Source organism: Ammospiza nelsoni, chromosome 28 (genome assembly GCF_027579445.1).
Source record: "Ammospiza nelsoni isolate bAmmNel1 chromosome 28, bAmmNel1.pri, whole genome shotgun sequence".
Classification (NCBI taxonomy): Eukaryota; Metazoa; Chordata; class Aves; order Passeriformes; family Passerellidae; genus Ammospiza; species Ammospiza nelsoni.
In genome coordinates, this window is record NC_080660.1 from 6,218,395 (window position 1) to 6,240,543 (window position 22,149).

Consider the following 22,149-nt stretch of genomic DNA (forward strand, 5'->3'; position numbering starts at 1 on the left):
TCCAAGAACACAGCAGCTGCGAAGGACTAGCCAAGAAGAGCGCAAAAGTACCACAACATGCCTGCCTCCACAGCTTTTTCCTTGGGGACATGCCTAATTCCTGGCTGATTTGCCTTTCTCGTCTTAGTGTTGGGGTTCGGCCTAGGGCTAGGATTTTTAAAATCAGGAAGCCCTGAGTTCCAGGCACACTGGAGCTGTGAAAGGCATCCAAAAGGGAGTGCAAAAGTGCCACAACATGGCTGCTTTCACGGCTTTTTCCTTGGCAAAAAGCCTAACACCAGGCTGATTTACCTTCCCAGGGTTACTGTTAGGCTTAGGCCTAGGGCTAGGATTTTTAAAACTAGGAAGCCCTGGGCTCCAGGCACACTGCAGCTGTTCAAGGCATCCCAAGGGGAGTACAAAAGTGCAACAACATGGCAGCTTTCACAGCTTTTTCCTTGGCTCCATCCCTATACCTATGCTGATTTATCTGCCTAGGGTTAGGGTTAGGCTTCAGCCTAGGGCTTGGATTTCTTTAACCAGGAAGCCCTGAGTTCCAGGCTTACTTCATCTGCCAAAGGCATCCCAAAGCGAGTGCAGAAGTGCCACAACATGGCTGCTTTCACGGCTTTTCCCTTAGGAAGAACCCTAATACCCGGCTGATTTACCTTCCTAGGGTTACTGTTAGGCTTAGGCCTAGGACTTTTAAAACCAGGAAGCCCTGGGCTCCAGGCACACTGCAGCTGCGAAAGGCATCCCAAGGGGAGCGCAAAAGTGACGCAACTTGGCTGCCACCACTGATATTTCCATGAGACCATCCCGAACCATAGGCTGATTTTCCTTCCTAGGGTTAAGGTTTGAGTTACGCCTAGGGTAAGGGTTCTATTAACCAGAAAGCCCTGAGTTCCAAGAACACAGCAGCTGCGAAGGACTAGCCAAGAAGAGCGCAAAAGTAGCACAACATGCCTGCCTCCACAGCTTTTTCCTTGTGGACATGCCTAATTCCTGGCTGATTTGCCTTTCTCGTCTTAGTGTTGGGGTTCGGCCTAGGGCTAGGATTTTTAAAATCAGGAAGCCCTGAGTTCCAGGCACACTGCAGCTGTGAAAGGCATCCAAAAGGGAGTGCAAAAGTGCCACAACATGGCTGCTTTCACGGCTTTTTCCATGGCAAAAAGCCTAACACCAGGCTGATTTACCTTCCCAGGGTTACTGTTAGGCTTAGGCCTAGGGCTAGGATTTTTAAAACTAGGAAGCCCTGGGCTCCAGGCACACTGCAGCTGTTCAAGGCATCCCAAGGGGAGTACAAAAGTGCAACAACATGGCAGCTTTCACAGCTTTTTCCTTGGCACCATCCCTATACCTAGGCTGATTTATCTCCTTGGGTTAGGGTTAGGCTTCAGCCTAGGGCTTGGATTTCTTTAAGCAGGAAGCCCTGAGTTCCAGGCTTACTTCATCTTCCAAAGGCATCCCAAAGGGAGTGCAGAAGTGCCACAACATGGCTGCTTTCACGGCTTTTCCCTTAGGAAGAACCCTAATACCCGGCTGATTTACCTTCCTAGGGTTACTGTTAGGCTTAGGCCTAGGACTTTTAAAACCAGGAAGCCCTGGGCTCCAGGCACACTGCAGCTGCGAAAGGCATCCCAAGGGGAGCGCAAAAGTGACGCAACTTGGCTGCCACCACTGATATTTCCATGAGACCATCCCGAACCATAGGTTGATTTTCCTTCCTAGGGTTAAGGTTTGAGTTACGCCTAGGGTATGGGCTCTATTAACCAGAAAGCCCTGAGTTCCAAGAACACAGCAGCTGCGAAGGACTAGCCAAGAAGAGCGCAAAAGTACCACAACATGCCTGCCTCCACAGCTTTTTCCTTGGGCACATGCCTAATTCCTGGCTGATTTGCCTTTCTCGTCTTAGTGTTGGGGTTCGGCCTAGGGCTAGGATTTTTAAAATCAGGAAGCCCTGAGTTCCAGGCACACTGGAGCTGTGAAAGGCATCCAAAAGGGAGTGCAAAAGTGCCACAACATGGCTGCTTTCACGGCTTTTTCCTTGGCAAGAAGCCTAACACCAGGCTGATTTACCTTCCCAGGGTTACTGTTAGGCTTAGGCCTAGGGCTAGGATTTTTAAAACTAGGAAGCCCTGGGCTCCAGGCACACTGCAGCTGTTCAAGGCATCCCAAGGGGAGTACAAAAGTGCAACAACATGGCAGCTTTCACAGCTTTTTCCTTGGCACCATCCCTATACCTAGGCTGATTTATCTGCCTAGGGTTAGGGTTAGGCTTCAGCCTAGGGCTTGGATTTCTTTAACCAGGAAGCCCTGAGTTCCAGGCTTACTTCATCTGCCAAAGGCATCCCAAAGGGAGTGCAGAAGTGCCACAACATGGCTGCTTTCACGGCTTTTCCCTTAGGAAGAACCCTAATACCCGGCTGATTTACCTTCCTAGGGTTACTGTTAGGCTTAGGCCTAGGACTTTTAAAACCAGGAAGCCCTGGGCTCCAGGCACACTGCAGCTGCGAAAGGCATCCCAAGGGGAGCGCAAAAGTGACGCAACTTGGCTGCCACCACTGATATTTCCATGAGACCATCCCGAACCATAGGCTGATTTTCCTTCCTAGGGTTAAGGTTTGAGTTACGCCTAGGGTAAGGGCTCTATTAACCAGAAAGCCCTGAGTTCCAAGAACACAGCAGCTGCAAAGGACTAGCCAAGAAGAGCGCAAAAGTAGCACAACATGCCTGCCTCCACAGCTTTTTCCTTGTGGACATGCCTAATTCCTGGCTGATTTGCCTTTCTCGTCTTAGGGTTGGGGTTCGGCCTAGGGCTAGGATTTTTAAAATCAGGAAGCCCTGAGTTCCAGGCACAGTGGAGCTGTGAAAGGCATCCAAAAGGGAGTGCAAAAGTGCCACAACATGGCTGCTTTCACGGCTTTTTCCTTGGCAAGAAGCCTAACACCAGGCTGATTTACCTTCCCACGTTACTGTTAGGCTTAGGCCTAGGGCTAGGATTTTTAAAACTAGGAAGCCCTGGGCTCCAGGCACACTGCAGCTGTTCAAGGCATCCCAAGGGGAGTACAAAAGTGCAACAACATGGCAGCTTTCACAGCTTTTTCCTTGGCACCATCCCTATACCTAGGCTGATTTATCTGCCTAGGGTTAGGGTTAGGGTTCAGCCTAGGGCTTGGATTTCTTTAACCAGGAAGCCCTGAGTTCCAGGCTTACTTCATCTGCCAAAGGCATCCCAAAGGGAGTGCAGAAGTGCCACAACATGGCTGCTTTCACGGCTTTTCCCTTAGGAAGAACCCTAATACCCGGCTGATTTACCTTCCTAGGGTTACTGTTAGGCTTAGGCCTAGGACTTTTAAAACCAGGAAGCCCTGGGCTCCAGGCACACTGCAGCTGCGAAAGGCATCCCTAGGGGAGCGCAAAAGTGACGCAACTTGGCTGCCACCACTGATATTTCCATGAGACCATCCCGAACCATAGGCTGATTTTCCTTCCTAGGGTTAAGGTTTGAGTTACGCCTAGGGTAAGGGTTCTATTAACCAGAAAGCCCTGAGTTCCAAGAACACAGCAGCTGCGAAGGACTAGCCAAGAAGAGCGCAAAAGTACAACAACATGCCTGCCTCCACAGCTTTTTCCTTGTGGACATGCCTAATTCCTGGCTGATTTGCCTTTCTCGTCTTAGTGTTGGGGTTCGGCCTAGGGCTAGGATTTTTAAAAGCAGGAAGCCCTGAGTTCCAGGCACACTGGAGCTGTGAAAGGCATCCAAAAGGGAGTGCAAAAGTGCCACAACATGGCTGCTTTCACGGCTTTTATCTTGGCAAGAAGCCTAACACCAGGCTGATTTCCCTTCCCAGGGTTACTGTTAGGCTTAGGCCTAGGGCTAGGATTTTTAAAACTAGGAAGCCCTGGGCTCCAGGCACACTGCAGCTGTTCAAGGCATCCCAAGGGGAGTACAAAAGTGCAACAACATGGCAGCTTTCACAGCTTTTTCCTTGGCACCATCCCTATACCTAGGCTGATTTATCTGCCTAGGGTTAGGGTTAGGGTTCAGCCTAGGGCTTGGATTTCTTTAACCAGGAAGCCCTGAGTTCCAGGCTTACTTCATCTGCCAAAGGCATCCCAAAGGCAGTGCAGAAGTGCCACAACATGGCTGCTTTCACGGCTTTTCCCTTAGGAAGAACCCTAATACCCGGCTGATTTACCTTCCTAGGGTTACTGTTAGGCTTAGGCCTAGGACTTTTAAAACCAGGAAGCCCTGGGCTCCAGGCACACTGCAGCTGCGAAAGGCATCCCTAGGGGAGCGCAAAAGTGACGCAACTTGGCTGCCACCACTGATATTTCCATGAGACCATCCCGAACCATAGGCTGATTTTCCTTCCTAGGGTTAAGGTTTGAGTTACGCCTAGGGTAAGGGTTCTATTAACCAGAAAGCCCTGAGTTCCAAGAACACAGCAGCTGCGAAGGACTAGCCAAGAAGAGCGCAAAAGTACCACAACATGCCTGCCTCCACAGCTTTTTCCTTGTGGACATGCCTAATTCCTGGCTGATTTGCCTTTCTCGTCTTAGTGTTGGGGTTCGGCCTAGGGCTAGGATTTTTAAAATCAGGAAGCCCTGATTTCCAGGCACACTGCAGCTGTGAAAGGCATCCAAAAGGGAGTGCAAAAGTGCCACAACATGGCTGCTTTCACGGCTTTTATCTTGGCAAGAAGCCTAACACCAGGCTGATTTCCCTTCCCAGGGTTACTGTTAGGCTTAGGCCTAGGGCTAGGATTTTTAAAACTAGGAAGCCCTGGGCTCCAGGCACACTGCAGCTGTTCAAGGCATCCCAAGGGGAGTACAAAAGTGCAACAACATGGCAGCTTTCACAGCTTTTTCCTTGGCACCATCCCTATACCTAGGCTGATTTATCTGCCTAGGGTTAGGGTTAGGCTTCAGCCTAGGGCTTGGATTTCTTTAACCAGGAAGCCCTGAGTTCCAGGCTTACTTCATCTGCCAAAGGCATCCCAAAGGGAGTGCAGAAGTGCCACAACATGGCTGCTTTCATGGCTTTTCCCTTAGGAAGAACCCTAATACCCGGCTGATTTACCTTCCTAGGGTTACTGTTAGGCTTAGGCCTAGGACTTTTAAAACCAGGAAGCCCTGGGCTCCAGGCACACTGCAGCTGCGAAAGGCATCCCAAGGGGAGCGCAAAAGTGACGCAACTTGGCTGCCACCACTGATATTTCCATGAGACCATCCCGAACCATAGGCTGATTTTCCTTCCTAGGGTTAAGGTTTGAGTTACGCCTAGGGTATGGGCTCTATTAACCAGAAAGCCCTGAGTTCCAAGAACACAGCAGCTGCGAAGGACTAGCCAAGAAGAGCGCAAAAGTACCACAACATGCCTGCCTCCACAGCTTTTTCCTTGTGGACATGCCTAATTCCTGGCTGATTTGCCTTTCTCGTCTTAGTGTTGGGGTTCGGCCTAGGGCTAGGATTTTTAAAATCAGGAAGCCCTGAGTTCCAGGCACACTGGAGCTGTGAAAGGCATCCAAAAGGGAGTGCAAAAGTGCCACAACATGGCTGCTTTCACGGCTTTTTCCTTGGCAAGAAGCCTAACACCAGGCTGATTTACCTTCCCAGGGTTACTGTTAGGCTTAGGCCTAGGGCTAGGATTTTTAAAACTAGGAAGCCCTGGGCTCCAGGCACACTGCAGCTGTTCAAGGCATCCCAAGGGGAGTACAAAAGTGCAACAACATGGCAGCTTTCACAGCTTTTTCCTTGGCACCATCCCTATACCTAGGCTGATTTATCTGCCTAGGGTTAGGGTTAGGGTTCAGCCTAGGGCTTGGATTTCTTTAACCAGGAAGCCCTGAGTTCCAGGCTTACTTCATCTGCCAAAGGCATCCCAAAGGGAGTGCAGAAGTGCCACAACATGGCTGCTTTCACGGCTTTTCCCTTAGGTAGAACCCTAATACCCGGCTGATTTACCTTCCTAGGGTTACTGTTAGGCTTAGGCCTAGGACTTTTAAAACCAGGAAGCCCTGGGCTCCAGGCACACTGCAGCTGCGAAAGGCATCCCAAGGGGAGCGCAAAAGTGACGCAACTTGGCTGCCACCACTGATATTTCCATGAGACCATCCCGAACCATAGGTTGATTTTCCTTCCTAGGGTTAAGGTTTGAGTTACGCCTAGGGTAAGGGCTCTATTAACCAGAAAGCCCTGAGTTCCAAGAACACAGCAGCTGCGAAGGACTAGCCAAGAAGAGCGCAAAAGTAGCACAACATGCCTGCCTCCACAGCTTTTTCCTTGGGGACATGCCTAATTCCTGGCTGATTTGCCTTTCTCGTCTTAGGGTTGGGGTTCGGCCTAGGGCTAGGATTTTTAAAATCAGGAAGCCCTGAGTTCCAGGCACACTGGAGCTGTGAAAGGCATCCAAAAGGGAGTGCAAAAGTGCCACAACATGGCTGCTTTCACGGCTTTTTCCTTGGCAAGAAGCCTAACACCAGGCTGATTTACCTTCCCAGGGTTACTGTTAGGCTTAGGCCTAGGGCTAGGATTTTTAAAACTAGGAAGCCCTGGGCTCCAGGCACACTGCAGCTGTTCAAGGCATCCCAAGGGGAGTACAAAAGTGCAACAACATGGCAGCTTTCACAGCTTTTTCCTTGGCACCATCCCTATACCTAGGCTGATTTATCTGCCTAGGGTTAGGGTTAGGGTTCAGCCTAGGGCTTGGATTTCTTTAACCAGGAAGCCCTGAGTTCCAGGCTTACTTCATCTGCCAAAGGCATCCCAAAGGGAGTGCAGAAGTGCCACAACATGGCTGCTTTCACGGCTTTTCCCTTAGGAAGAACCCTAATACCCGGCTGATTTACCTTCCTAGGGTTACTGTTAGGCTTAGGCCTAGGACTTTTAAAACCAGGAAGCCCTGGGCTCCAGGCACACTGCAGCTGCGAAAGGCGTCCCAAGGGGAGCGCAAAAGTGACGCAACTTGGCTGCCACCACTGATATTTCCATGAGACCATCCCGAACCATAGGTTGATTTTCCTTCCTAGGGTTAAGGTTTGAGTTACGCCTAGGGTAAGGGCTCTATTAACCAGAAAGCCCTGAGTTCCAAGAACACAGCAGCTGCGAAGGACTAGCCAAGAAGAGCGCAAAAGTACCACAACATGCCTGCCTCCACAGCTTTTTCCTTGGGGACATGCCTAATTCCTGGCTGATTTGCCTTTCTCGTCTTAGGGTTGGGGTTCGGCCTAGGGCTAGGATTTTTAAAATCAGGAAGCCCTGAGTTCCAGGCACACTGGAGCTGTGAAAGGCATCCAAAAGGGAGTGCAAAAGTGCCACAACATGGCTGCTTTCACGGCTTTTTCCTTGGCAAGAAGCCTAACACCAGGCTGATTTACCTTCCCAGGGTTACTGTTAGGCTTAGGCCTAGGGCTAGGATTTTTAAAACTAGGAAGCCCTTAGCTCCAGGCACACTGCAGCTGTTCAAGGCATCCCAAGGGGAGTACAAAAGTGCAACAACATGGCAGCTTTCACAGCTTTTTCCTTGGCACCATCCCTATACCTAGGCTGATTTATCTGCCTAGGGTTAGGGTTAGGCTTCAGCCTAGGGCTTGGATTTCTTTAACCAGGAAGCCCTGAGTTCCAGGCTTACTTCATCTGCCAAAGGCATCCCAAAGGGAGTGCAGAAGTGCCACAACATGGCTGCTTTCACGGCTTTTCCCTTAGGAAGAACCCTAATACCCGGCTGATTTACCTTCTTAGGGTTACTGTTAGGCTTAGGCCTAGGACTTTTAAAACCAGGAAGCCCTGGGCTCCAGGCACACTGCAGCTGCGAAAGGCATCCCAAGGGGAGCGCAAAAGTGACGCAACTTGGCTGCCACCACTGATATTTCCATGAGACCATCCCGAACCATAGGCTGATTTTCCTTCCTAGGGTTAAGGTTTGAGTTACGCCTAGGGTAAGGGCTCTATTAACCAGAAAGCCCTGAGTTCCAAGAACACAGCAGCTGCAAAGGACTAGCCAAGAAGAGCGCAAAAGTAGCACAACATGCCTGCCTCCACAGCTTTTTCCTTGGGGACATGCCTAATTCCTGGCTGATTTGCCTTTCTCGTCTTAGGGTTGGGGTTCGGCCTAGGGCTAGGATTTTTAAAATCAGGAAGCCCTGAGTTCCAGGCACACTGGAGCTGTGAAAGGCATCCAAAAGGGAGTGCAAAAGTGCCACAACATGGCTGCTTTCACGGCTTTTTCCTTGGCAAGAAGCCTAACACCAGGCTGATTTACCTTCCCACGTTACTGTTAGGCTTAGGCCTAGGGCTAGGATTTTTAAAACTAGGAAGCCCTTGGCTCCAGGCACACTGCAGCTGTTCAAGGCATCCCAAGGGGAGTACAAAAGTGCAACAACATGGCAGCTTTCACAGCTTTTTCCTTGGCACCATCCCTATACCTAGGCTGATTTATCTGCCTAGGGTTAGGGTTAGGGTTCAGCCTAGGGCTTGGATTTCTTTAACCAGGAAGCCCTGAGTTCCAGGCTTACTTCATCTGCCAAAGGCATCCCAAAGGGAGTGCAGAAGTGCCACAACATGGCTGCTTTCACGGCTTTTCCCTTAGGAAGAACCCTAATACCCGGCTGATTTACCTTCCTAGGGTTACTGTTAGGCTTAGGCCTAGGACTTTTAAAACCAGGAAGCCCTGGGCTCCAGGCACACTGCAGCTGCGAAAGGCATCCCAAGGGGAGCGCAAAAGTGACGCAACTTGGCTGCCACCACTGATATTTCCATGAGACCATCCCGAACCATAGGCTGATTTTCCTTCCTAGGGTTAAGGTTTGAGTTACGCCTAGCGTAAGGGCTCTATTAACCAGAAAGCCCTGAGTTCCAAGAACACAGCAGCTGCGAAGGACTAGCCAAGAAGAGCGCAAAAGTAGCACAACATGCCTGCCTCCACAGCTTTTTCCTTGGGGACATGCCTAATTCCTGGCTGATTTGCCTTTCTCGTCTTAGGGTTGGGGTTCGGCCTAGGGCTAGGATTTTTAAAATCAGGAAGCCCTGAGTTCCAGGCACACTGGAGCTGTGAAAGGCATCCAAAAGGGAGTGCAAAAGTGCCACAACATGGCTGCTTTCACGGCTTTTTCCTTGGCAAGAAGCCTAACACCAGGCTGATTTACCTTCCCACGTTACTGTTAGGCTTAGGCCTAGGGCTAGGATTTTTAAAACTAGGAAGCCCTTAGCTCCAGGCACACTGCAGCTGTTCAAGGCATCCCAAGGGGAGTACAAAAGTGCAACAACATGGCAGCTTTCACAGCTTTTTCCTTGGCACCATCCCTATACCTAGGCTGATTTATCTGCCTAGGGTTAGGGTTAGGGTTCAGCCTAGGGCTTGGATTTCTTTAACCAGGAAGCCCTGAGTTCCAGGCTTACTTCATCTGCCAAAGGCATCCCAAAGGGAGTGCAGAAGTGCCACAACATGGCTGCTTTCACGGCTTTTCCCTTAGGAAGAACCCTAATACCCGGCTGATTTACCTTCCTAGGGTTACTGTTAGGCTTAGGCCTAGGACTTTTAAAACCAGGAAGCCCTGGGCTCCAGGCACACTGCAGCTGCGAAAGGCATCCCAAGGGGAGCGCAAAAGTGACGCAACTTGGCTGCCACCACTGATATTTCCATGAGACCATCCCGAACCATAGGCTGATTTTCCTTCCTAGGGTTAAGGTTTGAGTTACGCCTAGCGTAAGGGCTCTATTAACCAGAAAGCCCTGAGTTCCAAGAACACAGCAGCTGCGAAGGACTAGCCAAGAAGAGCGCAAAAGTACCACAACATGCCTGCCTCCACAGCTTTTTCCTTGGGGACATGCCTAATTCCTGGCTGATTTGCCTTTCTCGTCTTAGGGTTGGGGTTCGGCCTAGGGCTAGGATTTTTAAAATCAGGAAGCCCTGAGTTCCAGGCACAGTGGAGCTGTGAAAGGCATCCAAAAGGGAGTGCAAAAGTGCCACAACATGGCTGCTTTCACGGCTTTTTCCTTGGCAAGAAGCCTAACACCAGGCTGATTTACCTTCCCACGTTACTGTTAGGCTTAGGGCTAGGGCTAGGATTTTTAAAACTAGGAAGCCCTTAGCTCCAGGCACACTGCAGCTGTTCAAGGCATCCCAAGGGGAGTACAAAAGTGCAACAACATGGCAGCTTTCACAGCTTTTTCCTTGGCACCATCCCTATACCTGGGCTGATTTATCTGCCTAGGGTTAGGGTTAGGGTTCAGCCTAGGGCTTGGATTTCTTTAACCAGGAAGCCCTGAGTTCCAGGCTTACTTCATCTGCCAAAGGCATCCCAAAGGGAGTGCAGAAGTGCCACAACATGGCTGCTTTCACGGCTTTTCCCTTAGGAAGAACCCTAATACCCGGCTGATTTACCTTCCTAGGGTTACTGTTAGGCTTAGGCCTAGGACTTTTAAAACCAGGAAGCCCTGGGCTCCAGGCACACTGCAGCTGCGAAAGGCATCCCAAGGGGAGCGCAAAAGTGACGCAACTTGGCTGCCACCACTGATATTTCCATGAGACCATCCCGAACCATAGGCTGATTTTCCTTCCTAGGGTTAAGGTTTGAGTTACGCCTAGGGTAAGGGCTCTATTAACCAGAAAGCCCTGAGTTCCAAGAACACAGCAGCTGCAAAGGACTAGCCAAGAAGAGCGCAAAAGTAGCACAACATGCCTGCCTCCACAGCTTTTTCCTTGGGGACATGCCTAATTCCTGGCTGATTTGCCTTTCTCGTCTTAGGGTTGGGGTTCGGCCTAGGGCTAGGATTTTTAAAATCAGGAAGCCCTGAGTTCCAGGCACACTGGAGCTGTGAAAGGCATCCAAAAGGGAGTGCAAAAGTGCCACAACATGGCTGCTTTCACGGCTTTTTCCTTGGCAAGAAGCCTAACACCAGGCTGATTTACCTTCCCAGGGTTACTGTTAGGCTTAGGCCTAGGGCTAGGATTTTTAAAACTAGGAAGCCCTGGGCTCCAGGCACACTGCAGCTGTTCAAGGCATCCCTAGGGGAGTACAAAAGTGCAACAACATGGCAGCTTTCACAGCTTTTTCCTTGGCACCATCCCTATACCTAGGCTGATTTATCTGCCTAGGGTTAGGGTTAAGGTTCAGCCTAGGGCTTGGATTTCTTTAACCAGGAAGCCCTGAGTTCCAGGCTTACTTCATCTGCCAAAGGCATCCAAAAGGGAGTGCAGAAGTGCCACAACATGGCTGCTTTCACGGCTTTTTCCTTGGCAAGAAGCCTAACACCAGGCTGATTTACCTTCCCAGGGTTACTGTTAGGCTTAGGCCTAGGGCTAGGATTTTTAAAGCTAGGAAGCCCTGGGCTACAGGCACACTGCAGCTGTTCAAGGCATCCCAAGGGGAGTACAAAAGTGCAACAACATGGCAGCTTTCACAGCTTTTTCCTTGGCACCATCCCTATACCTAGGCTGATTTATCTGCCTAGGGTTAGGGTTAGGGTTCAGCCTAGGGCTTGGATTTCTTTAACCAGGAAGCCCTGAGTTCCAGGCTTACTTCATCTGCCAAAGGCATCCCAAAGGGAGTGCAGAAGTGCCACAACATGGCTGCTTTCACGGCTTTTCCCTTAGGAAGAACCCTAATACCCGGCTGATTTACCTTCCTAGGGTTACTGTTAGGCTTAGGCCTAGGACTTTTAAAACCAGGAAGCCCTGGGCTCCAGGCACACTGCAGCTGCGAAAGGCATCCCAAGGGGAGCGCAAAAGTGACGCAACTTGGCTGCCACCACTGATATTTCCATGAGACCATCCCGAACCATAGGTTGATTTTCCTTCCTAGGGTTAAAGTTTGAGTTACGCCTAGGGTAAGGGTTCTATTAACCAGAAAGCCCTGAGTTCCAACAACACAGCAGCTGCGAAGGACTAGCCAAGAAGAGCGCAAAAGTACCACAACATGCCTGCCTCCACAGCTTTTTCCTTGGGGACATGCCTAATTCCTGGCTGATTTGCCTTTCTCGTCTTAGGGTTGGGGTTCGGCCTAGGGCTAGGATTTTTAAAATCAGGAAGCCCTGAGTTCCAGGCACACTGGAGCTGTGAAAGGCATCCAAAAGGGAGTGCAAAAGTGCCACAACATGGCTGCTTTCACGGCTTTTTCCTTGGCAAGAAGCCTAACACCAGGCTGATTTACCTTCCCAGGGTTACTGTTAGGCTTAGGCCTAGGGCTAGGATTTTTAAAACTAGGAAGCCCTGGGCTCCAGGCACACTGCAGCTGTTCAAGGCATCCCAAGGGGAGTACAAAAGTGCAACAACATGGCAGCTTTCACAGCTTTTTCCTTGGCACCATCCCTATACCTAGGCTGATTTATCTGCCTAGGGTTAGGGTTAGGGTTCAGCCTAGGGCTTGGATTTCTTTAACCAAGAAGCCCTGAGTTCCAGGCTTACTTCATCTGCCAAAGGCATCCCAAAGGGAGTGCAGAAGTGCCACAACATGGCTGCTTTCACGGCTTTTCCCTTAGGAAGAACCCTAATACCCGGCTGATTTACCTTCCTAGGGTTACTGTTAGGCTTAGGCCTAGGACTTTTAAAACCAGGAAGCCCTGGGCTCCAGGCACACTGCAGCTGCGAAAGGCATCCCAAGGGGAGCGCAAAAGTGACGCAACTTGGCTGCCACCACTGATATTTCCATGAGACCATCCCGAACCATAGGCTGATTTTCCTTCCTAGGGTTAAGGTTTGAGTTACGCCTAGGGTAAGGGTTCTATTAACCAGAAAGCCCTGAGTTCCAAGAACACAGCAGCTGCAAAGGACTACCCAAGAAGAGTGCAAATGTACCACAACATGCCTGCCTCCACAGCTTTTTCCTTGGGGACATGCCTAATTCCTGGCTGATTTGCCTTTCTCGTCTTAGGTTTGAGGTTCGGCCTAGGGCTAGGATTTTTAAAATCAGGAAGCCCTGAGTTCCAGGCACACTGGAGCTGTGAAAGGCATCCAAAAGGGAGTGCAAAAGTGCCACAACATGGCTGCTTTCACGGCTTTTTCCTTGGCAAGAAGCCTAACACCAGGCTGATTTCCCTTCCCAGGGTTACTGTTAGGCTTAGGCCTAGGGCTAGGATTTTTAAAACTAGGAAGTCCTTAGCTCCAGGCACACTGCAGCTGTTCAAGGCATCCCAAGGGGAGTGCAAAAGTGCAACAACATGGCAGCTTTCACAGCTTTTTCCTTGGCACCATCCCTATACCTAGGCTGATTTATCTGCCTAGGGTTAGGGTTAGGGTTCAGCCTAGGGCTTGGATTTCTTTAACCAGGAAGCCCTGAGTTCCAGGCTTACTTCATCTGCCAAAGGCATCCCAAAGGGAGTGCAGAAGTGCCACAACATGGCTGCTTTCACGGCTTTTCCCTTAGGAAGAACCCTAATACCCGGCTGATTTACCTTCCTAGGGTTACTGTTAGGCTTAGGCCTAGGACTTTTAAAACCAGGAAGCCCTGGGCTCCAGGCACACTGCAGCTGCGAAAGGCATCCCAAGGGGAGCGCAAAAGTGACGCAACTTGGCTGCCACCACTGATATTTCCATGAGACCATCCGAACCATAGGCTGATTTTCCTTCCTAGGGTTAAGGTTTGAGTTACGCCTAGGGTAAGGGTTCTATTAACCAGAAAGCCCTGAGTTCCAAGAACACAGCAGCTGCGAAGGACTAGCCAAGAAGAGCGCAAAAGTACCACAACATGCCTGCCTCCACAGCTTTTTCCTTGTGGACATGCCTAATTCCTGGCTGATTTGCCTTTCTCGTCTTAGGGTTGGGGTTCGGCCTAGGGCTAGGATTTTTAAAATCAGGAAGCCCTGAGTTCCAGGCACACTGCAGCTGTGAAAGGCATCCAAAAGGGAGTGCAAAAGTGCCACAACATGGCTGCTTTCACGGCTTTTTCCTTGGCAAGAAGCCTAACACCAGGCTGATTTACCTTCCCAGGGTTACTGTTAGGCTTAGGCCTAGGGCTAGGATTTTTAAAACTAGGAAGCCCTTAGCTCCAGGCACACTGCAGCTGTTCAAGGCATCCCAAGGGGAGTACAAAAGTGCAACAACATGGCAGCTTTCACAGCTTTTTCCTTGGCACCATCCCTATACCTAGGCTGATTTATCTGCCTAGGGTTAGGGTTAGGGTTCAGCCTAGGGCTTGGATTTCTTTAACCAGGAAGCCCTGAGTTCCAGGCTTACTTCATCTGCCAAAGGCATCCCAAAGGGAGTGCAGAAGTGCCACAACATGGCTGCTTTCACGGCTTTTCCCTTAGGAAGAACCCTAATACCCGGCTGATTTACCTTCCTAGGGTTACTGTTAGGCTTAGGCCTAGGACTTTTAAAACCAGGAAGCCCTGGGCTCCAGGCACACTGCAGCTGCGAAAGGCATCCCAAGGGGAGCGCAAAAGTGACGCAACTTGGCTGCCACCACTGATATTTCCATGAGACCAATCCGAACCATAGGCTGATTTTCCTTCCTAGGGTTAAGGTTTGAGTTACGCCTAGGGTAAGTGTTCTATTAACCAGAAAGCCCTGAGTTCCAAGAACACAGCAGCTGCGAAGGACTAGCCAAGAAGAGCGCAAAAGTACCACAACATGCCTGCCTCCACAGCTTTTTCCTTGGGGACATGCCTAATTCCTGGCTGATTTGCCTTTCTCGTCTTAGGGTTGGGGTTCGGCCTAGGGCTAGGATTTTTAAAATCAGGAAGCCATGAGTTCCAGGCACACTGGAGCTGTGAAAGGCATCCAAAAGGGAGTGCAAAAGTGCCACAACATGGCAGCTTTCACGGCTTTTTCCTTGGCAAGAAGCCTAACACCAGGCTGATTTACCTTCCCAGGGTTACTGTTAGGCTTAGGCCTAGGACTTTTAAAACCAGGAAGCCCTGGGCTCCAGGCACACTGCAGCTGCGAAAGGCATTCCAAGGGGAGTACAAAAGTGCAACAACATGGCAGCTTTCACAGCTTTTTCCTTGGCACCATCCCTATACCTAGGCTGATTTATCTGCCTAGGGTTAGGGTTAGGGTTCAGCCTAGGGCTTGGATTTCTTTAACCAGGAAGCCCTGAGTTCCAGGCTTACTTCATCTGCCAAAGGCATCCCAAAGGGAGTGCAGAAGTGCCACAACATGGCTGCTTTCATGGCTTTTCCCTTAGGAAGAACCCTAATACCCGGCTGGTTTACCTTCCTAGGGTTACTGTTAGGCTTAGGCCTAGGACTTTTAAAACCAGGAAGCCCTGGGCTCCAGGCACACTGCAGCTGCGAAAGGCATCCCAAGGGGAGCGCAAAAGTGACGCAACTTGGCTGCCACCACTGATATTTCCATGAGACCATCCCGAACCATTGGCTGATTTTCCTTCCTAGGGTTAAGGTTTGAGTTACGCCTAGGGTAAGGGCTCTATTAACCAGAAAGCCCTGAGTTCCAAGAACACAGCAGCTGCGATCAACTAGCCAAGAAGAGCGCAAAAGTACCACAACATGCCTGCCTCCACAGCTTTTTCCTTGGGGACATGCCTAATTCCTGGCTGATTTGCCTTTCTCGTCTTAGGGTTGGGGTTCGGCCTAGGGCTAGGATTTTTAAAATCAGGAAGCCCTGAGTTCCAGGCACACTGGAGCTGTGAAAGGCATCCAAAAGGGAGTGCAAAAGTGCCACAACATGGCAGCTTTCACGGCTTTTTCCTTGGCAAGAAGCCTAACACCAGGCTGATTTACCTTCCCAGGGTTACTGTTAGGCTTAGGCCTAGGGCTAGGATTTTTAAAACTAGGAAGCCCTGGGCTCCAGGCACACTGCAGCTGTTCAAGGCATCCCAAGGGGAGTACAAAAGTGCAACAACATGGCAGCTTTCACAGCTTTTTCCTTGGCACCATCCCTATACCTAGGCTGATTTATCTGCCTAGGGTTAGGGTTAGGGTTCAGCCTAGGGCTTGGATTTCTTTAACCAGGAAGCCCTGAGTTCCAGGCTTACTTCATCTGCCAAAGGCATCCCAAAGGGAGTGCAGAAGTGCCACAACATGGCTGCTTTCACGGCTTTTCCCTTAGGAAGAACCCTAATACCCGGCTGATTTACCTTCCTAGGGTTACTGTTAGGCTTAGGCCTAGGACTTTTAAAACCAGGAAGCCCTGGGCTCCAGGCACACTGCAGCTGCGAAAGGCATCCCAAGGGGAGCGCAAAAGTGACGCAACTTGGCTGCCACCACTGATATTTCCAAGAGACCATCCCGAACCATAGGTTGATTTTCCTTCCTAGGGTTAAGGTTTGAGTTACGCCTAGGGTAAGGGTCTATTAACCAGAAAGCCCTGAGTTCCAAGAACACAGCAGCTGCGAAGGACTAGCCAAGAAGAGCGCAAAAGTACCACAACATGCCTGCCTCCACAGCTTTTTCCCTGGGGACATGCCTAATTCCTGGCTGATTTGCCTTTCTCGTCTTAGGGTTGGGGTTCGGTCTAGGGCTAGGATTTTTAAAATCAGGAAGCCCTGAGTTCCAGGCACACTGGAGCTGTGAAAGGCATCCAAAAGGGAGTGCAAAAGTGCCACAACATGGCTGCTTTCACGGATTTTTCCTTGGCAAGAAGCCTAACACCAGGCTGATTTACATTCCCAGGGTTACTGTTAGGCTTAGGCCTAGGGCTAGGATTTTTAAAACTAGGAAGCCCTTAGCTCCAGGCACACTGCAGCTGTTCAAGGCATCCCAAGGGGAGTACAAAAGTGCAACAACATGGCAGCTTTCACAGCTTTTTCCTTGGCACCATCCCTATACCTAGGCTGATTTATCTGCCTAGGGTTAGGGTTAGGGTTCAGCCTAGGGCTTGGATTTCTTTAACCAGGAAGCCCTGAGTTCCAGGCTTACTTCATCTGCCAAAGGCATCCCAAAGGGAGTGCAGAAGTGCCACAACATGGCTGCTTTCACGGCTTTTCCCTTAGGAAGAACCCTAATAACCGGCTGATTTACCTTCCCAGGGTTACTGTTAGGCTTAGGCCTAGGACTTTTAAAACCAGGAAGCCCTGGGCTCCAGGCACACTGCAGCTGCGAAAGGCATTCCAAGGGGAGTACAAAAGTGCAACAACATGGCAGCTTTCACAGCTTTTTCCTTGGCACCATCCCTATACCTAGGCTGATTTATCTGCCTAGGGTTAGGGTTAGGGTTCAGCCTAGGGCTTGGATTTCTTTAACCAGGAAGCCCTGATTTCCAGGCTTACTTCATCTGCCAAAGGCATCCCAAAGGGAGTGCAGAAGTTCCACAACATGGCTGCTTTCATGGCTTTTCCCTTAGGAAGAACCCTAATACCCGGCTGGTTTACCTTCCTAGGTTTACTGTTAGGCTTAGGCCTAGGACTTTTAAAACCAGGAAGCCCTGGGCTCCAGGCACACTGCAGCTGCGAAAGGCATCCCAAGGGGAGCGCAAAAGTGACGCAACTTGGCTGCCACCACTGATATTTCCATGAGAGCAATCCGAACCATAGGCTGATTTTCCTTCCTAGGGTTAAGGTTTGAGTTACGCCTAGGGTAAGGGCTCTATTAACCAGAAAGCCCTGAGTTCCAAGAACACAGCAGCTGCGAAGAACTAGCCAAGAAGAGCGCAAAAGTACCACAACATGCCTGCCTCCACAGCTTTTTCCTTGGGGACATGCCTAATTCCTGGCTGATTTGCCTTTCTCGTCTTAGGGTTGGGGTTCGGCCAAGGGCTAGGATTTTTAAAATCAGGAAGCCCTGAGTTCCAGGCACACTGGAGCTGTGAAAGGCATCCAAAAGGGAGTGCAAAAGTGCCACAACATGGCTGCTTTCACGGCTTTTTCCTTGGCAAGAAGCCTAACACCAGGCTGATTTACCTTCCCAGGGTTACTGTTAGGCTTAGGCCAAGGGCTAGGATTTTTAAAACTAGGAAGCCCTGGGCTCCAGGCACACTGCAGCTGTTCAAGGCATCCCAAGGGGAGTACAAAAGTGCAACAACATGGCAGCTTTCACAGCTTTTTCCTTGGCACCATCCCTATACCTAGGCTGATTTATCTGCCTAGGGTTAGGGTTAGGGTTCAGCCTAGGGCTTGGATTTCTTTAACCAGGAAGCCCTGAGTTCCAGGCTTACTTCATCTGCCAAAGGCATCCCAAAGGGAGTGCAGAAGTGCCACAACATGGCTGCTTTCACGGCTTTTCCCTTAGGAAGAACCCTAATACCCGGCTGATTTACCTTCCCAGGGTTACTGTTAGGCTTAGGCCTAGGACTCTTAAAACCAGGAAGCCCTGGGCTCCAGGCACACTGCAGCTGCGAAAGGCATCCCAAGGGGAGCGCAAAAGTGACGCAACTTGGCTGCCACCACTGATATTTCCATGAGACCATCCCGAACCATAGGCTGATTTTCCTTCCTAGGGTTAAGGTTTGAGTTACGCCTAGGGTAAGGGTTCTATTAACCAGAAAGCCCTGAGTTCCAAGAACACAGCAGCTGCGAAGGACTACCCAAGAAGAGCACAAAAGTAGCACAACATGCCTGCCTCCACAGCTTTTTCCTTGGGGACATGCCTAATTCCTGGCTGATTTGCCTTTCTCGTCTTAGGGTTGGGGTTCGGCCTAGGGCTAGGATTTTTAAAATCAGGAAGCCCTGAGTTCCAGGCACACTGGAGCTGTGAAAGGCATCCAAAAGGGAGTGCAAAAGTGCCACAACATGGCTGCTTTCACGGCTTTTTCCTTGGCAAGAAGCCTAACACCAGGCTGATTTACCTTCCCAGGGTTACTGTTAGGCTTAGGCCTAGGGCTAGGATTTTTAAAACTAGGAAGCCCTTAGCTCCAGGCACACTGCAGCTGTTCAAGGCATCCCAAGGGGAGTACAAAAGTGCAACAACATGGCAGCTTTCACAGCTTTTTCCTTGGCACCATCCCTATACCTAGGCTGATTTATCTGCCTAGGGTTAGGGTTAGGCTTCAGCCTAGGGCTTGGATTTCTTTAACCAGGAAGCCCTGAGTTCCAGGCTTACTTCATCTGCCAAAGGCATCCCAAAGGGAGTGCAGAAGTTCCACAACATGGCTGCTTTCACGGCTTTTCCCTTAGGAAGAACCCTAATACCCGGCTGATTTACCTTCCTAGGGTTACTGTTAGGCTTAGGCCTAGGACTTTTAAAACCAGGAAGCCCTGGGCTCCAGGCACACTGCAGCTGCGATAGGCATCCCAAGGAGAGCGCAGAAGTGACGCAACTTGGCTGCCACCACTGATATTTCCATGAGAGCATCCCGAACCATTGGCTGATTTTCCTTCCTAGGGTTAAGGTTTGAGTTACGCCTAGGGTAAGGGTTCTATTAACCAGAAAGCCCTGAGTTCCAAGAACACAGCAGCTGCGAAGGACTAGCCAAGAAGAGCGCAAAAGTAGCACAACATGCCTGCCTCCACAGCTTTTTCCTTGGAGACATGCCTAATTCCTGGCTGATTTGCCTTTCTCGTCTTAGGTTTGAGGTTCGGCCTAGGGCTAGGATTTTTAAAATCAGGAAGCCCTGAGTTCCAGGCACACTGGAGCTGTGAAAGGCATCCAAAAGGGAGTGCAAAAGTGCCACAACATGGCTGCTTTCACGGCTTTTTCCTTGGCAAGAAGCCTAACACCAGGCTGATTTCCCTTCCCAGGGTTACTGTTAGGCTTAGGCCTAGGGCTAGGATTTTTAAAACTAGGAAGCCCTGGGCTCCAGGCACACTGCAGCTGTTCAAGGCATCCCAAGGGGAGTACAAAAGTGCAACAACATGGCAGCTTTCACAGCTTTTTCCTTGGCACCATCCCTATACCTAGGCTGATTTATCTGCCTAGGGTTAGGGTTAGGCTTCAGCCTAGGGCTTGGATTTCTTTAACCAGGAAGCCCTGAGTTCCAGGCTTACTTCATCTGCCAAAGGCATCCCAAAGGGAGTGCAGAAGTGCCACAACATGGCTGCTTTCACGGCTTTTCCCTTAGGAAGAACCCTAATACCCGGCTGATTTACCTTCCTAGGGTTACTGTTAGGCTTAGGCCTAGGACTTTTAAAACCAGGAAGCCCTGGGCTCCAGGCACACTGCAGCTGCGAAAGGCATCCCAAGGGGAGCGCAAAAGTGACGCAACTTGGCTGCCACCACTGATATTTCCATGAGACCATCCCGAACCATAGGTTGATTTTCCTTCCTAGGGTTAAGGTTTGAGTTACGCCTAGGGTAAGGGTCTATTAACCAGAAAGCCCTGAGTTCCAAGAACACAGCAGCTGCGAAGGACTAGCCAAGAAGAGCGCAAAAGTACCACAACATGCCTGCCTCCACAGCTTTTTCCTTGGGGACATGCCTAATTCCTGGCTGATTTGCCTTTCTCGTCTTAGGGTTGGGGTTCGGCCTAGGGCTAGGATTTTTAAAATCAGGAAGCCCTGAGTTCCAGGCACACTGGAGCTGTGAAAGGCATCCAAAAGGGAGTGCAAAAGTGCCACAACATGGCTGCTTTCACGGCTTTTTCCTTGGCAAGAAGCCTAACACCAGGCTGATTTACCTTCCCAGGGTTACTGTTAGGCTTAGGCCTAGGGCTAGGATTTTTAAAACTAGGAAGCCCTTAGCTCCAGGCACACTGCAGCTGTTCAAGGCATCCCAAGGGGAGTACAAAAGTGCAACAACATGGCAGCTTTCACAGCTTTTTCCTTGGCACCATCCCTATACCTAGGCTGATTTATCTGCCTAGGGTTAGGGTTAGGGTTCAGCCTAGGGCTTGGATTTCTTTAACCAGGAAGCCCTGAGTTCCAGGCTTACTTCATCTGCCAAAGGCATCCCAAAGGGAGTGCAGAAGTGCCACAACATGGCTGCTTTCACGGCTTTTCCCTTAGGAAGAACCCTAATACCCGGCTGATTTACCTTCCTTGGGTTACTGTTAGGCTTAGGCCTAGGGCTAGGATTTTTTAAACTAGGAAACCCTGGCCTCCAGGCACACTGCAGCTGTTCAAGGCATCCCAAGAGATGTACAAAAGTGCAACAACATGGCAGCTTTCACAGCTTTTTCCTTGGCACCATCCCTATACCTAGGCTGATTTATCTGCCTAGGGTTAGGGTTAGGGTTCAGCCTAGGGCTTGGATTTCTTTAACCAGGAAGCCCTGAGTTCCAGGCTTACTTCATCTGCCAAAGGCATCCCAAAGGGAGTGCAGAAGTGCCACAACATGGCTGCTTTCACGGCTTTTCCCTTAGGAAGAACCCTAATACCCGGCTGATTTACCTTCCTAGGGTTACTGTTAGGCTTAGGCCTAGGACTTTTAAAACCAGGAAGCCCTGGGCTCCAGGCACACTGCAGCTGCGAAAGGCATCCCAAGGGGAGCGCAAAAGTGACGCAACTTGGCTGCCACCACTGATATTTCCATGAGACCATCCCGAACCATAGGTTGATTTTCCTTCCTAGGGTTAAGGTTTGAGTTACGCCTAGGGTAAGGGTTCTATTAACCAGAAAGCCCTGAGTTCCAACAACACAGCAGCTGTGAAGGACTACCCAAGAAGAGCGCAAAAGTACCACAACATGCCTGCCTCCACAGCTTTTTCCTTGGGGACATGCCTAATTCCTGGCTGATTTGCCTTTCTCGTCTTAGGGTTGGGGTTCGGCCTAGGGCTAGGATTTTTAAAATCAGGAAGCCCTGAGTTCCAGGCACATTGGAGCTGTGAAAGGCATCCAAAAGGGAGTGCAAAAGTGCCACAACATGGCTGCTTTCACGGCTTTTTCCTTGGCAAGAAGCCTAACACCAGGCTGACATACTTTCCCAGGGTTACTGTTAGGCTTAGGCCTAGGGCTAGGATTTTTAAAACTAGGAAGCCCTTAGCTCCAGGCACACTGCAGCTGTTCAAGGCATCCCAAGGGGAGTACAAAAGTGCAACAACATGGCAGCTTTCACAGCTTTTTCCTTGGCACCATCCCTATACCTAGGCTGATTTATCTGCCTAGGGTTAGGGTTAGGGTTCAGCCTAGGGCTTGGATTTTTTTAACCAAGAAGCCCTGAGTTCCAGGCTTACTTCATCTGCCAAAGGCATCCCAAAGGCAGTGCAGAAGTGCCACAACATGGCTGCTTTCACGGCTTTTCCCTTAGGAAGAACCCTAATACCCGGCTGATTTACCTTCCTAGGGTTACTGTTAGGCTTAGGCCTAGGGCTAGGATTTTTAAAACCAGGAAGCCCTGGACTCCAGGCACACTGCTGCTGCGAAAGGCATCCCAAGGGGAGCGCAAAAGTGACGCAAC